Genomic DNA, 15293 nt, shown 5'->3' on the forward strand with positions numbered 1-15293 from the left:
GGCACAGAATATCATGCCATTATAAGGATTTGTTCATCCAAAAATGAAAATTCTCTCATCATTTACTCACCTACATACCATCCCAGATTTGTATGACTTTCTTTCTTCTGCAGAACACAAACAGAGTTTTAGAAAAATATTTTACCTCTGTATCCTTTAAATGCAAGTGAATGGTGACTAGAACTTTGAAGCTTCATAAAGGCAGCACAAAAGCAGTCCATACGACTCCACTGGTTTACTGTCTTCCGAAGCGATCCAGTCGGATTTGGGTGAGAAACGGATCAATATTTAAATCCTTTTTTTTTTTTTTTTTTTTTTTTTTTTTACTATAAATCTCAATTTTCACTTTCAAAATGTGAAAGTGAAAGTGGAGACTTACAGAAAAAAGGAATTAAATATTGATCTGTTGATCTGAATCTTTTGGCCAAAAACTTTTTTTTTTTTTTTTTTTTTTTTTTTTTTTGTTACTATTTTAAAATATATGTAATTATTTTGCCGTTTTCTTTTTTTTCATATACACGACGAGCCATTCTTCGTTTCTCTCTACACAAAAATGTGGTTTTCTTTTGCAAATTATCTTTTTGGTGCCTTAAAGTGAGTAATATTCTACATATGAGTTGCCACATGGAGTTCTGGAGAAAACAAACTTTTTTTTCCCCACCAAAGTCAATTTGTACGATCATTGGCACTTGATGAGTATTAGTTTTGGACCCTGGTTTGTGTACATAGCATCTGTTAACTAGATCCTACAGTCCCTACTGCCTAGTTTGCTTCTGTTTGATTTCTCCCTTGTTCTCTCTTTTTCTCTCACCCTCAGTGAGATTGGGGCTCATCAGGAGGCAGTGGCTGCGTTCAGCGTTCTTCCATCACTCCAATTTTTGTTAACTCGCCTGCCAGATCTCGAGAGCGGACTCTGCAGTATCTACCATAAAAAAGTAAAGCCTATAGAACCTAAACAATCAGTTTCTCAAGATCCTTTTCAGGTCTAATGACTGACAATTCTTGGTTCAAAGGTCCACCAGGAAGACCCTTTTTATCTGCAATTTAAAGTTAGTTTGAATCAGAGAGAACTAAATATTTATGGCTGTGGTGACAGAAAAAACTGTCAGGTTTTGTCTGAAAATATAAACCTCTCAAGGCTCGAATACATTGCTTTTATCTAATGGAATCTTCTATATTCTTCCTTGCTCTCTTCAAATATAATTTAATTCGTCTGTGGAATCATGCAGGAGGTTGAAGGGATGGTGCTTAATGGTTTGTTTCTGTTGAATGGCTGTTAGCATAATGAAAAAAGCAGGAGCTGGAATGTGAATGATTATTGTTTGTAGCATGTGGATGTTGCAAGACTGTTAAAGAGAGTCGGAATGTCCTCATTAACCCTCATTCACCTGCCTGTGTCTGCCAATGCATTGTCTGCCATTTTTAGAAATGCATCCATCAAAGACAAATTGAGAATTTATGGAAAGAAATGTCCAAAGCTTGGTGTTGTAGGCCTAAATGTATGCTTCCAGTCAAAAGTTTGTTTCTCATGATCTTAAAAACCTTTTGAACTAAAAGCTTATGCTTAAATGCCTGCACAAATATAATTTGGTACGAATTTCTTTACTAAGCTTACTAAGCTAACATTTAATTTAAAAACAGTCAGCAAGTGGAAGGTTACATGGAAACTCCATCCCAGGTGGGTACCTCATGAAGTTGGTTGAGATAATGCCCAGAATGTGTAGAGCTGTTATCTATTCTTTGAAGAAGCTAATATAAAATACAGTTTATTTTGTAGAACAATTTTTGGTCACTCCATAATTCCCATCATTCCATATTCTAAAATGTGGAAAATATTATTAATAAAGAATGAGTATGCATGTCCAAACTTCACACTGGTAGTGTAGTTCTGGACTAAAACTCATTAAAATCATTGAATGTCCAGATATTTTTCCTTGGTATTTAAGTAAATCTTTGCAGTTTCCCTTTAGTTTCTATGTTCTTATTAAAATGATAGTTAACCCAAAAATGAAAATGCTCTCATCATTTACTCACCCTCATGCCTTATGAGATGTGTATGACTTTCTTTCTTCTGCAGATCAAAGCAAAGATTTATAGAAGAACATCTCAGCTCTGTAGGTCCATCCCGGGTTTCGGCAATTCTCTTAGTTGGCTGCTTTAGGGGCAGTGGTGGCTCAGCGGTTAAGGCTCTGGGTTACTGATCAGAAGGTCGGGGGTTCAAGCCCCAGCACCGCCAAGATGCCACTGTTGGGCCCTTGAGCAAGGCTCTTGACCCTATCTGCTCCAGGGGCGCCGTATCATGGCTGACCCTGCACTCTGACCCCAGCCTAGCTGGGATATGTGAAAAAGAAGAATTTCACTGTATATGTGCAAATGTATAATGTGTGATAAATAAAGAAAATTATAATTATAATTATTATTATACAACACAAGTTAATGCTGACAAAAACTTTGAAGTTCTGAAAAGCACATAAAATCAGCATAAAATAATCGACTAGGAAGTGTAATCGAGTTTAAAATCATGACCGTGCCTAGAAACTGCGATGGCAGGATGCACAGTAAAACATTTTTTACATTTTGGTCTGTTCTCACCCAAAACAGATTGGATCGCTTCAGAAGACATGGATAAAACAACTGGAGTCTTATGGATTACTTTTATGCTGCCTTTATGTACTTTTGGGAGCTTCAAAACCACCATTCACTTGCATTGTATAGACAAACAGCTGAGAAATTATTTTAAAAATCTTTGTTTGTGTTCAGCAGAAAAAAGTAAGTCATACACATCTGGGATGACATGAGGGTGAGTAAATGATGAGAGAATTTTCATTTTTGGGTGAACTATCCCTTTAAGTGTCTCAGTTGTTCCAAACCTGCCTGTGGTGTCAAAGCAGCACATCCCATCACAAATTAAATATATGTTAACATAGTCAGAGTATTTTTTCATGGGCCTACAGGGGACTTTCACAGTGTTTTAATGAATGCATAGAGTGGATATGTATTGCCTCATTATAGTGCATAATGTTTAGTTGGGATGACTAACGTTGATCCTTTGGGAAATAGGCTTGATGTTTATAAACAGACACTGAGTTCAAGCAGAGATTTAATTGGCTCCTTGGTGTTTACTATCATCAAAATATGGATATTACAGATTGCATACTTATGTGCATTTGTGCTTGTCATATATTGATCAGTGCTGTCCCAGCACAAGTTACAACATTGTTTTTTCTGTCTGGTAATCAATACTTTTTCGATTAAATGTTTAATACACAATGAACAGCAATTTATACAGTACTGTGCAAAAGTTTTAGGCACTTGTGAAAAATGTTGCATAGTGAAGATGTCTTCAAAAATAATGACATAAATAGTTTTCATTGATCAGTTAATGTCATGCAAAGTCCAGTAAACATAAAAAAGCTAAACAATATTTGTGTGACCACCTTTGCCTTTAAAACAGCCCCAACTCTCCTAGTTACACCTGGACACAGTTTTTCTTGATTGTTGGCAGATAGGATGTTCCAAGCTTATTGGAGAATTCACCACAGTTCTTCTATCTATTTAGGCTGTCTCAATTGCTTCTGTCTCTTCATGTAATCCCAGACTGACTCGATGTTCAGTTGGGGGCTTTGTGTCGGGGCAGTGCCATCTCTTGCAGAGCGCTCTGTTCTGGTATTCTAATCTTTTCTATTTGCAAACTAAATGTTTGGGAGTCTAACATTTATATTTCCTATTGACACACTAAAGCTGAAGATATAAATAACAATCTTAACACAAATGCTTTTGTGAAACATCTTAAGTACCTAAAACTTTTGCACAGTACTGTACATAAATAATTACATGAATTATTATGTACTATATAGAGCACTTTTTACTTTAGCCTTAAAAGGAGTCCATCATGAAATATGGAGTTTTCCATGATCTTTTGAAACAGGAGTTTGATGTACTGTGAAAACATGCTTTAACTTTTAGAAGTTAAAACTTACTCCCTAGTCCAGAAAGAACATCTTTTGGAAGTTAGCCTCAAAAATGTCTTGTTCTGAAATTTGAAAGGTTCTGAAGTCAGACAGATACATAAACATAGGCATGCCAAAATGTTTAAGTCAATAAATCCTATTCCATATTCAGAAACCTGACCTTTCAGTCACGGTGAGGTAGTAAGGAGAAAGTAGTCCAACCTTAACAGTTTGTCCGGCACATTTCATGTTGATTGTTTTGTGAACATGTCACAATGTAATACAGGCTTTATTAAGAGGTAATTATTAAAGGACGGGGCACTGTAAGCTATATTGGACTCAAGAGCAAACCTGCCACCCATGTGTAGTTCAGCACTGCGCTGTTTTTTTAAATCCGAAGAGGTCATGAAAAACTAATTATGGCTGTTTTGGTTTAAGAAACGTTTACAAACAATATAAGTGGACCTCAGGGAAAAATAATAAAATGATAAAAATAAAAAAAAACACTTTAAAATACTTATATTTTTTCCTCTGAATGTCTCTGTCAGTGTTCTTCTCAGGAATTCTACCTTATCGCCAGCACACTCTCTCGCCTGAGTGCTGAGCTTCAAGTCCTTGTGCCTGCCATCCAATCACAGCTCAGCTCTGCCCTTCTAAAGAACATCCTACTGGATACACCCCGGCTACTAAGCCCTGCCACAACTTCCTGAAAGTACTTGATGAGAAAGCTGCAAAGTGAGTTTAATCTTGCACATTTTGACACTTTGACAACTTTATAAATATTCACCTTAAATAATTTGTCTTTATTTCAGATCCCTATGTGAAATACTATGCATTGTAAGATATTTGGTGTAGTATTGTAATGTGCGTTTCTTTGAAATGCATCCTTTTAGGACCGGTAGTAAGTTTGTGGATCTGACTGAATTCCCAGTGATCCAGAGGAGAAAATATGAAATCCAGAGTGTTCTCTTGGACATAATGGAGCATCGACGAGATGTTCGCCTGGTCTTAAAAATCCCATCGTTGGACTACACATCTGTGTCTGGCCAACAGGTAATAGTGTCATCAAGAATAATAGAGATGACTCCTTCCCCCACCTCTCTATCATCCTATCAACACCTGTCTTGTTTCTGGAACTGAGTATCAAAGCCATTTTAACAGATATGATTTATGAAAAATGGAATTTATTAGAGGACGCAATGTTTCAGTTGTCCACAATCATGTAACATTTTGTCTTCCTGACAATCTAATTATTACCAGTGTCCCACAAATTAAAACTACAACATTCAACCTGGCAAAAGCAGACAATTACTAATTTTGTCCTAGCCACTGTATACTGTTGAATCTTGCCTTACTACAATATGACAACTACAAGGACAGCGTCTGAAATGTCACATTTCGTATGCAACTCAACACCTGTTTCTCCATCTGCTCTCTGTTCCAGGGCACTCGTGTATACCCAATTTTTTTCATCTCAGAATATATACACTGGCCGTTCCTCAGTGTTTCTCCCACTATTCCCAGCCGAGTCTTGCATAGCCAGACTTTTGACTTTCAGCATAAAGTCTGGTCCACTTAGCAGTTTATTCTGACCAAGAACTGCCCACTTAGACAGAAAGAGTCTGTCTGACTGACATGCGAAGTGACCTATCACAGTTTGTTTCTTTTTTATATTCCTTTTAGTGGCCGGTTTATCTGAAATAGTTGATACCACAACAATAGACAGTGGAATAAATTCTGAGTGCTGACCAATATCATTTTGCCTTCCCGCTTCTCATAAATGTTCTGCAAAACTGCTTTGAATACAGCCATCAGCAGCAAGATTATCAAATGAGACAATACCGATTTGTAAGACTTTAATTTTGCCCAAATAAAGCTTTTGAGAAGATTGCACTTTGTAACAGAAATAATGTGGTTTTTCAAAAGATAATTTACATTACAATGTCCATGTTACATAAATATTAAAATGATTAAATAAAATAACATTAATCTGGTGCACTTACAAACTTTTACCCGAAATAATTACACATTAGCAATAGGTTTGTCATTAGTGTTACTCAGTAATTACTTATGTAGCCACACTGAAACATGGATAGTAATGTAAAGTGTGACTGTAGAAAATGTTTTCCTGTTAATTTCTCTGGCTCATGTATTGTTACTGGAAATGTGAGCTTTAATTTAGTTTTTAAATCATTTTCAGCCTTTACCTCTGTGAATAAGGCCACATTTATATTATGAGTCAGTGTTTCTCATCCCTTTTCAAACATTGACAGTAAAAGTAATTAAAATAAAACAAGAGTTTTCACACAATTTACAGTAAAGACATTTGAAATATGTCTCTTTTTTTTCCTGCGTAGTTTCTTATTGAAGTTAAAAACAGTATGTCATCCGTTTTCCCAGCAGACAGGGTCAAAGTCAACAGGTGGGCACTATTGTTCACCCAAAAAATGAAAATTCTCTCATTTATTCACCCTCGTGTCATCCCAGATGTGTGACATTCTTTCTTCTGCTGAACAAAAATGAAGATTTTTAGAAGAATATTTCAGCTCTGTAGGTCTCATACAATGCAAGTGAATGGTGACCAGAACTTTGAAGCTCTTAAAAGCACATAAAGGCAGAATAAAATAATCGACTAAGAAGTGTAATCGAGCTTTAAATCATGACCGTGCCTAGAAACTGCGATGACTCCATGGGTTAAATATACACTGCGTGCACAATTATTAGGCAAGTGAGTATTCTTATCATTATTTCCATGCACATTTTCCAACTCCAAACCATATAAACTTGAATGCTTATTGGATTCAATCATTTTCAGGTGGTATGTATTTGTGTAATGAGGGAGGGTGTGGTGAAAATGACTAACACCTTATATCAAAGTGTGCATAATTATTAGGCAGCTTCATTACCTTAGGTAAAATGGGCCAAAAAACAGATTTAACTGACACTGAAAAGTCAAATATTGTAAAATATTTCAGAGAGCAACACTCTTGAAATAGCTAAACTATTTAGGTGTGACCACTGGACAATCAAATGTTTTGTTGCGAATAGTCAACTGGGGCGCAAAAAAACGCATGGAGAAGAAAAGGTGCAAATTAACTGCAAAAGACTTGAGAAGAATTAAATGTGAAGCTACCAGGAACCCATTATCCTCCAATGCTATCATATTCCAGAACTGCAACCTACCTGGAGTGTCCAGAAGTACAAGGTGCCAGGTGCTCAGAGACATGGCCAAGAAGGCTGAAACACGACCACCACTGAATATATTCACAAGTTGAAGCGTCAAGATTGGGCAAAGGTTTTATGGACAGATGACATGAGAGTGACTCTTGATGGACCAGATGGATGGGCCCGTGGCTGGATCACTAATGGACACAGGGGACCACTTTGAGTCAGGCGCAAGCAAGGTGGAGGAGGGGTACTGGTATTTACATTTATTCATGTGGCAGACGCTTTTATCCAAAGCGACTTACAAAAGAGGAAAACAAAAGTGAATCATCTTAAGGAGACAGTGGTACGAAAAGTGCCATATTACAAAGTTTCACTAGCATCAGAATAGCATTCAATTTTTTTTTATTTTTTTTTGACTGTTAAGTGCTCATGGAAAAGATGTGTTTTTAGCCATTTTTGGAAGACAGAAAGTGAGTCAGCTTCACGGATGGAGTTGGGAAGGTCATTCCACCAACGTGGTATAATGAAGCCGAAAGTTCGGGAATGTGTTTTGGTGCCTCTTTGTGTTGGTACAACAAGGCGACGTTCCTTAGCCGACCGCAGGCTACTAGTGGGCGCGTAGCTCTGCAGAAATGATTTTAGGTATGCTGGAGCAGACCCAGTGACTGTTCTGTATGCCAGCATCAGAGCCTTGAATTTGATACATGCATCAACCGGCAGCCAGTGAAGAGAGACAAGAGTGGTGTAACATGCGCTCTTTTTGGTTCATTAAAGACCAGACGTGCTGCTGCATTCTGGATCATTTGCAGGGGTCTAATTGCACATGCAGGGAGGCCTGCAATGAGAGCGTTACAGTAGTTCAGTCTAGTTATGACAAGTGACTGAACAAGAAGTTATGTGGCATGTTCTTATCTTCCTGATATTGTAGAGTGTAAATCTACATCATTTTGCGGTCTTTGAGATGTGGTCTGTGAAATGTAGTTTGTTATCAATGGTTACCCCTAGATTTCTGGTATGGGTTGCTATCATTAAGGAAGAGGTAGTTTGACCTTTTCGAGTTGAAGATGGACTGAAACTTAACTCTCAAACCTACTGCCAGTTTCTGGAAAGTACTTTCTTCAAGCAGTGGTACAGGAAGAAGTCCTCAGCATTCAAGAAGGCCATGATCTTTATGAAGGACAATGCTCCATCACATGTATCCAAGTACTCCACTGCTTGGCTAGCCAGCAAGGGCCTCAAAGATGCCCAAATAATGACTTGGCCCCCTTCCTCACCTGACTTAAATCCTACTGAGAACTTGTGGGCCCTTCTCAAACGTGAGATTTACAGTGAGGGAAGACAATACACCTCTTTGAACAGCATTTGGGAGGCTGTGGTTGCTGCTTCAGCGAAAGTTGATCGTGAACAGATCAAGAAACTGACAGACTCCATGGATGGAAGGTCCATGGCAGTTATTGAAAAGAAGGGTGGCTGTATTGGTCATTGAATATTTTTGAAAGGCCAAAAATGTTATTTAATTGTCATTTTGTGTTACTTATTTGTTGCACCTACTCTAAAAATTAGGAATAAACAATTGAGTTGGGAGAAATTATTTTTGTAATTTAGTTATCTAATAATTGTGCACACTAATAGTTGCCTAATAATTGTGCACTTATATATTCCCCTGAGAAAGTCAAAACGGGCTTTTCAATAACATTTTGGATTGACTGAGAGCATTGTGTTTGTTCAACAATTAAATTAATCCTGAGGAATATAATTTGCCTAATAATTGGGCATGCCTTTGTCTTCTGAAGTTTTTCAGTCACTTTGGGTGAGAAACAGATCAATATTTCAATCCTTTTTTTACTGTAAATCTCCACTTTCACTTTCACATTCTGAAATTAAAGTGGAGATTTATAGTAAAAAAGGACTTAACCCACATCTATCATATCGCTTCTTAAGACATAGATTGAACCACTGGAGTCATATGGATTACTTTTATGCTGCCTTTATGTGCTTTTTTGAGCTTCAAAGTTTTGGACCCCATTCACTTTGATTGTAAAGACCTACAGAGCTGAAATATTCTTCTAAGAATCTTCATTTGTGTTCTGCAGAAGAAAGAAAGTCATACAAATCTGGGATGGCATGAGGGTGAGTAAATTATGAGAGAATTTAAATTTTTGGGTGAACTATCCCTTTAAGGGTGGATTCAGTCATTTTTTTGACCGAAATGCCAGTCGTCTTGGACTCAGACCTTGAAGCAGCATTCAACACAATAGTTTTTGGTTACTGATGCCATTGTAGAAATGCACTGTTCTCAGTCAAGCATGATTAATTTATTCTATTAGTGTTCAAATAGGGGGAGTTGCCAAGATGAAGAAGTATTTGAGTGGTTACGTTTTCTTAACATGAGACAGCTCAGCTCTATCAAAAACTGCATTTATTTAGGTATTTTTATAAATGCATTCTTCATCTTGAGTGATTGACTGATTTTAAGTGAAATTTTTTTATACGTTAAGTAACGATTTTAAAGGTTTTCCAAAGTACTGTGCATTTCTTTAGGGGTGAAACCTTTTTGATGAGAATAAAATTACTGAGCACACCTGTAAAAGAGCTTTTACCTAGTGGCCCTCCCCCCACACATTTCCCTCTCATGGTTCCTTGTCATCTAAATCCAATTTTGTGCAATTTGTGCATTAACCTTTTAAAGATTTACTTTTCATCTCCAGCACTAAGGTTGTGTGACGCTATAACACTCCATTCATTGTGGAGAAACATCGGCGCCTGCTGCAGTTAAGAGAGCAGCTGGATATTGGCTGCAGTCATGAGTGGATCAACTTCCTTCAGTATGTAGCTGATACATAAACCTACAAATGTCCTTTTGTAGCACCCTTTTTTGATTGGCTGGAAAATGCTTTGTGTTTTTATATCAAGAGACTTTGAAATCAGGAAGCTTTGGTTCTGATTTGACAGCAAGTGCTTTATTTAATCATATAAAAACATGTGTTTTGTCACTTTCTGACTTGAAAGCACTCTTTTTCTCTCTTCCTCAATAGCATTCTTGTCTTCTTTTCTTTTTTTGCCATGTAGGCTATTTGGGGACCATTACTACATCCTGAACAAAGCAGTGTGTCACCTAGCAACCATGGACTGCCTCTTCTCATTGGCCAAGGTTGCTAATGAAAATAATTACTGCAGGTATGGTAATGAAGTTGGCTTTTTATTACCATATTCTACACTGAATTCCTGTCATCTCTCATATTTCAAAGATAATCATATGCACGAGCATGTGTATTCTCTCATAAATTACCCAGTTCACATTAAGCAAGTTAAGCAGGCCACAGAAACAAGGCATACTTCTATTTTTTTTTGGACCTTTAGAAATAGATGTATGTAGTGGTCGACCGATATGGGTTTTTTAATGGCCGATGCCGATATCCAGAGAGCAGGGTGGCCGATAGGCTGATACAATGCCGATATATCACACAATTTAATATAGTAAATAATAATCATAAAATTGCTAAAAAATAATAATAAAAAAACTCTTATAAGTTTTACACAAAACAAAAAAAATATATTATATTTTAAATGGTAGATAGCAGTTTCTTCTGATTTCTGTTTAGTCATCAAATTTCAGTAATTTATTTGTACATGAAGAAATTGTTAATATAATAGGAAGAAGGAAATAACAGTACACACAGTAGTCCAGCAACCATGGATGGCATGTTAGCAATCGCGTTTACTCAAAAAAATATTGAATCAAACCAGTTGTACATACAGTGCATAGTGAAGAAGACATTTACTTATAGCACATGTGAAGCGCTTTTACCTTGGGCTGCATCCGAGAACATAGCCAGCTATCTTGCTACCTTGCTGCCTAATCAGTTAATGTCTTAACTGACATCTGTTTTGAATGAATAGAACTCTTAAGGAAACTGGTCTCCGAACAGTTTGAAAAGCACCTTATTTTCATCCTACCTCTGTATACAGCCACCGGAGGCAGCATTTTCCTGGTTTCGGACACAGCCTTGAAGTTGCAGTTGCGGATCCAGCACGAGCCTCAATCTCCTGACAGTTTTAAACCACCCGGATCGCCTGCTTGGAATGTCACGGAGTGACCGTCATGATTTGTGAATGAGAGGAACTTTTGATTCTGATCCTGAAGTTTTGATTCTGGCTGATAGAGTATGCGCTTCAGAGGAAGATATTAGATGAGCGCTCGACAGGAAGAAAATGCTGGATTTTCGTGAGGTACGTGAATGAGTTTAAACAAGACATCCACATATTTGCAAATGGTATATAATACAAGTTTTATTGATATTTGCCTTTTATCATTAGAAAAGTTACAGGGAACTGTTGAGGAGAGACTGTTAGAATATGTGCTTCAGAAGAAGATTTATGAGCGCTCCACAGGATGCTGGATCTGCTGAAGTTGTGTGAGGTTGGTTTATTACATCTGTTTAAAAGAGATATGCGCATATTTGCAGATGGTATATGATATTAGTTTTATTGATATTTGCCTTTTTATCATTAGACAAGACATTTAAAGTTACAGGGAACTGTTGAGGAGAGAGAGGGAGAATGAAACAGGCGAGCACTTTAACATTATGAGCTCAAACGCATCTGCCGCGGCTCTGATATGCGGACTATTTAAATAAGACTGTGTTGCACACCGGTCTATTATTGTAGTAACACGATGGCACGTAACAACAAAATGAACTTTGACTGGTCGTTTACATGTCTCAGTCGCTTCACATGCAAGCAGGCGATTTTCGGCACCCTCAAGAAAAAAATCGGCCAAACGGGAACATTTATCGGCCGATGCAATAATTAAAAAATGTCAGAATATCGGTCGATTTATCGGCCTCTGCGATATATTGATCGGCCACTAGATATATGTAGTTCTGTGAGCGATTGTGGGGACTTTTCCCTGTTATAAAAAATCTAGTTTGACATGTTAAAATGCAGTTAAATTAATCATTACCAGTCATCTACAAAGAGGCTCGATTTCTCTTGTGTGTTTTGTGAGATGCACATAAAGCGTCTTTCATAAGCTTTAATAGAAGAACCGAGAGTAAGGGGACCCTGGAGCCCCCACATCTCTGTCTCTTCCTGGCCCGAATTAAGTCCAACAGTAGGATGAATCCCACCCCCATGCAGTACAAAGCCCACTCCATATCCCTCTGACAGTCTGTGTGGAGGAGTGGATTTGACTTTGAAAGCAGAGGTTTCCGCCAACTACTCCCCCTCTGCTCCTTACCGCCTCCCCCTCCCGCCTGTTCTGCAGAGTACCAGAGCTTCTCCTCTCCCTCTGGACTTTTTAAAAGTGTGTTGAGCTGATACCAACTCTTTTTATGTAAGGTGTTATTTCAAAGCGCTGTTTGCAACACTTTCTTGTGTTGAATTATTTGTTTTATTTTTGTGATAGCTTGTTGATGTGAATACAAGGTTCCCACGGTCATGTAAAAACCTTCGGAATGTTAAAATAATGTGACTTCCAGGCCTGGGAAAGTGATGGAAATGTAATAAAAGGGTTGTATTTCGTTGACATTTGTTAATTACATTACTTAACATAAACTAACAATGAGCAATACCTTTGCAGCACTTATTAATCTTGGTTAATGTTAATTTCAAAAATTTTAAAATTAAAAATTGCATACGTTAACATTAGTAAATGAATTATGAACTTGCATGAACACAAAGAACAATATTTTCATAAATTAACATGAACCAAGATAAAAGGAACATTCTGAAATGTTCACTACAAATTAAGCTCAATCGACAGCATTTGTGGCATAATATTGATTACCCCAAAAATTTATTTTGACTTAAAAAAAGAATAATCTCTGTAACAGTATGGCACTTACAATGGAAGTGAATGGGGCCAACCCCCATTTAAATTTTTTAGTTTTTTTGTTATTAATATTGTTTATTGATTCCAAGACAGACAAAAATAAATTTAACCACAAAATTATACATTAGGAATCAACTTATAACCCTTTATAACCCCCCCCCCCACACACACACACAAATATAAAATAAATAAATACCCACATATAAACAGACACACAAATAGAAATACATAAGTACATAAAAAAAAAAAGACAAAGTTCAACATATAGGGAAATAAATGAAATTAAAAAACATAAAATAAAAATTGTCTCCCTCCACTGCCCCACACTAGGACCTCTCCAACTGAGACAAATAACTGCCCCATTTTCTGCCATAACTCGACAGGTTCCCCAGCCATCTTAAAGTCTTCTCCTCGAAAGCTGCCACTTTACCCAACTCGGTGCACCACTCACGAAATGAGGGTGCATCAGTTGACTTCCAACCCCTAAGGATGTGCTGTCTGCCAATCATCACGCTGGTTAGGACCAAGCTTTTCATATATTTATCTCCTATATTCAGGACCACTCCATCACCCAAAATACAAAGTCTGGGGCAAAATGAAAACTGAGTGTCCAGTACGTCACACACAAAATGCTGGATCCTCAACCAAAATTCCTGAATCTTAATACAACCCTAAAAAACATGGGTTGTGTCCCTGTCTTCTGACTGGCATCGCCAGCAGGTGGGTGAGTCTTTAAGACCAAGCCTATACAATCTAGAGGGGGTCCAGTAGAACCGATGCAAAATCTTAAATTGCATCAGATGGATCCTTGCATCTCTAGATGCAGACCTGATGCTTTTTAGGATCCTAGCCCACTCTCCCTCCTCCAATACCAAGTTTAAATCTTTCTTCCATAACCTCTTGAGGGAAGACGAAGCTCCATTCCCCAGACTCTGAATTAACAGGGAGTAATACACAGAAGCTTCATGACCTTTCCCATAAGCAGTAATCACCATTTCCAAAGTATCTGCCGCTTTAGCGGGTGTACACCACTCCCAAAAACAGTACAGAGCAGGTGGCGCAGCTGTAAAAACCTAAAGAACTGGGATCTAGGAATCTTAAAATGTTGAACCAAATTATCAAAAGGTCTCAATACTCCACTCTCATATAGGTCACCAAGTGTAGCAACCCCCCTCCCAATCCACTCTGACCAACAGAAAGGGGAATTATTAATATGTAATTTAGGGTTCAGCCATATGCTTGAGGCAACATTTAAATAAATGTCCGAATTAAACACTCTGGACACTGTAGTCCAAACCACGTGCAAATGCGAAATAACGGGGTGTGACTTAACTTCTCCGGTTAATTTGAATGAAAGGCTTTGCAATGGCAAAATAGGGGCAAGAACTTCTTGTTCAATAAGAAACCAGGGAGGGGCTCTCTCAGGTGGAAGCGACCAATGAGCCAAATGTCTGAGACTGAATGCATAATAATAAAAGAAAATCTTGGGTATGCCTAGCCCACCTTTGTCAATCGGCCTATGTAACTTATTGAAATTTAACCTGGCATGCTTACCATTCCAAATGAAGGACTTTGCTATGCTATCAAATTGCTTGAAATAAGAGAGGGGGACATCTATAGGGAGAGATTGTAGCAGGTAGTTGAATTTTGGAATACAATTCATTTTAATAACATTAACCTTCCCAGTCATAGATAAATGTAATGAAGCCCACCTGTCCACATCATTCGAAAACCTTTTTATTAAGGGATAAAAATTAACTCTAACTAAATCAGACAAATTTGTTGGGAATAAAATTCCCAAATATTTAATGCCCTGTTTGGGCTACTGGAAGGCACCTGACTGGAAGGCCGTTACTGTACGGTATGCTGTCAAAGCCAAAGCTTCGGATTTAGACCAATTGACTTTGTATCCTGAGAACTTGGAAAAGGAATTAATAATTCTGTGGAGACAAGGCATAGATCTAGCAGGGTCAGAGACGAATAATAAAATATCATCTGCATAAAGCAGAAGCTTATGCGCCACACCTCCCGCAATCACCCCTGGAAAATCATCCTCCTTTCTTATTGCGGCTGCTAATGGTTCCAGGGCAAGACAGAACAATAATGGGGAAAGAGGGCAACCCTGCCGAGTGCCCCTATCCAGAGTAAAATAATCTGAAATTAATTCATTTGTTTGTACCGCTGCTAGAGGGTGTCTATAAAGTAACTTAATCCAACTAATAAATGTACTCCCTAACCCATACATTTCCAAAATCTTAAAAAGATAATCCCATTCTACCATATCAAACGCCTTTTCAGCGTCAAGTGAGATGGCAGTGACCAGAGACTGATCATTCACTACT

At 37.8% G+C, this 15293-nt stretch overlaps 1 pseudogene; it reads left to right on the plus strand.

The window, feature by feature from the left end:
• Window positions 1-15293, plus strand: part of LOC127420702 (DNA mismatch repair protein Msh3-like) — a 75707-nt pseudogene that overhangs the window by 24656 nt on the left and 35758 nt on the right.

Source organism: Myxocyprinus asiaticus, chromosome 3 (genome assembly GCF_019703515.2).
Source record: "Myxocyprinus asiaticus isolate MX2 ecotype Aquarium Trade chromosome 3, UBuf_Myxa_2, whole genome shotgun sequence".
In the NCBI taxonomy this organism is placed as follows: Eukaryota; Metazoa; Chordata; class Actinopteri; order Cypriniformes; family Catostomidae; genus Myxocyprinus; species Myxocyprinus asiaticus.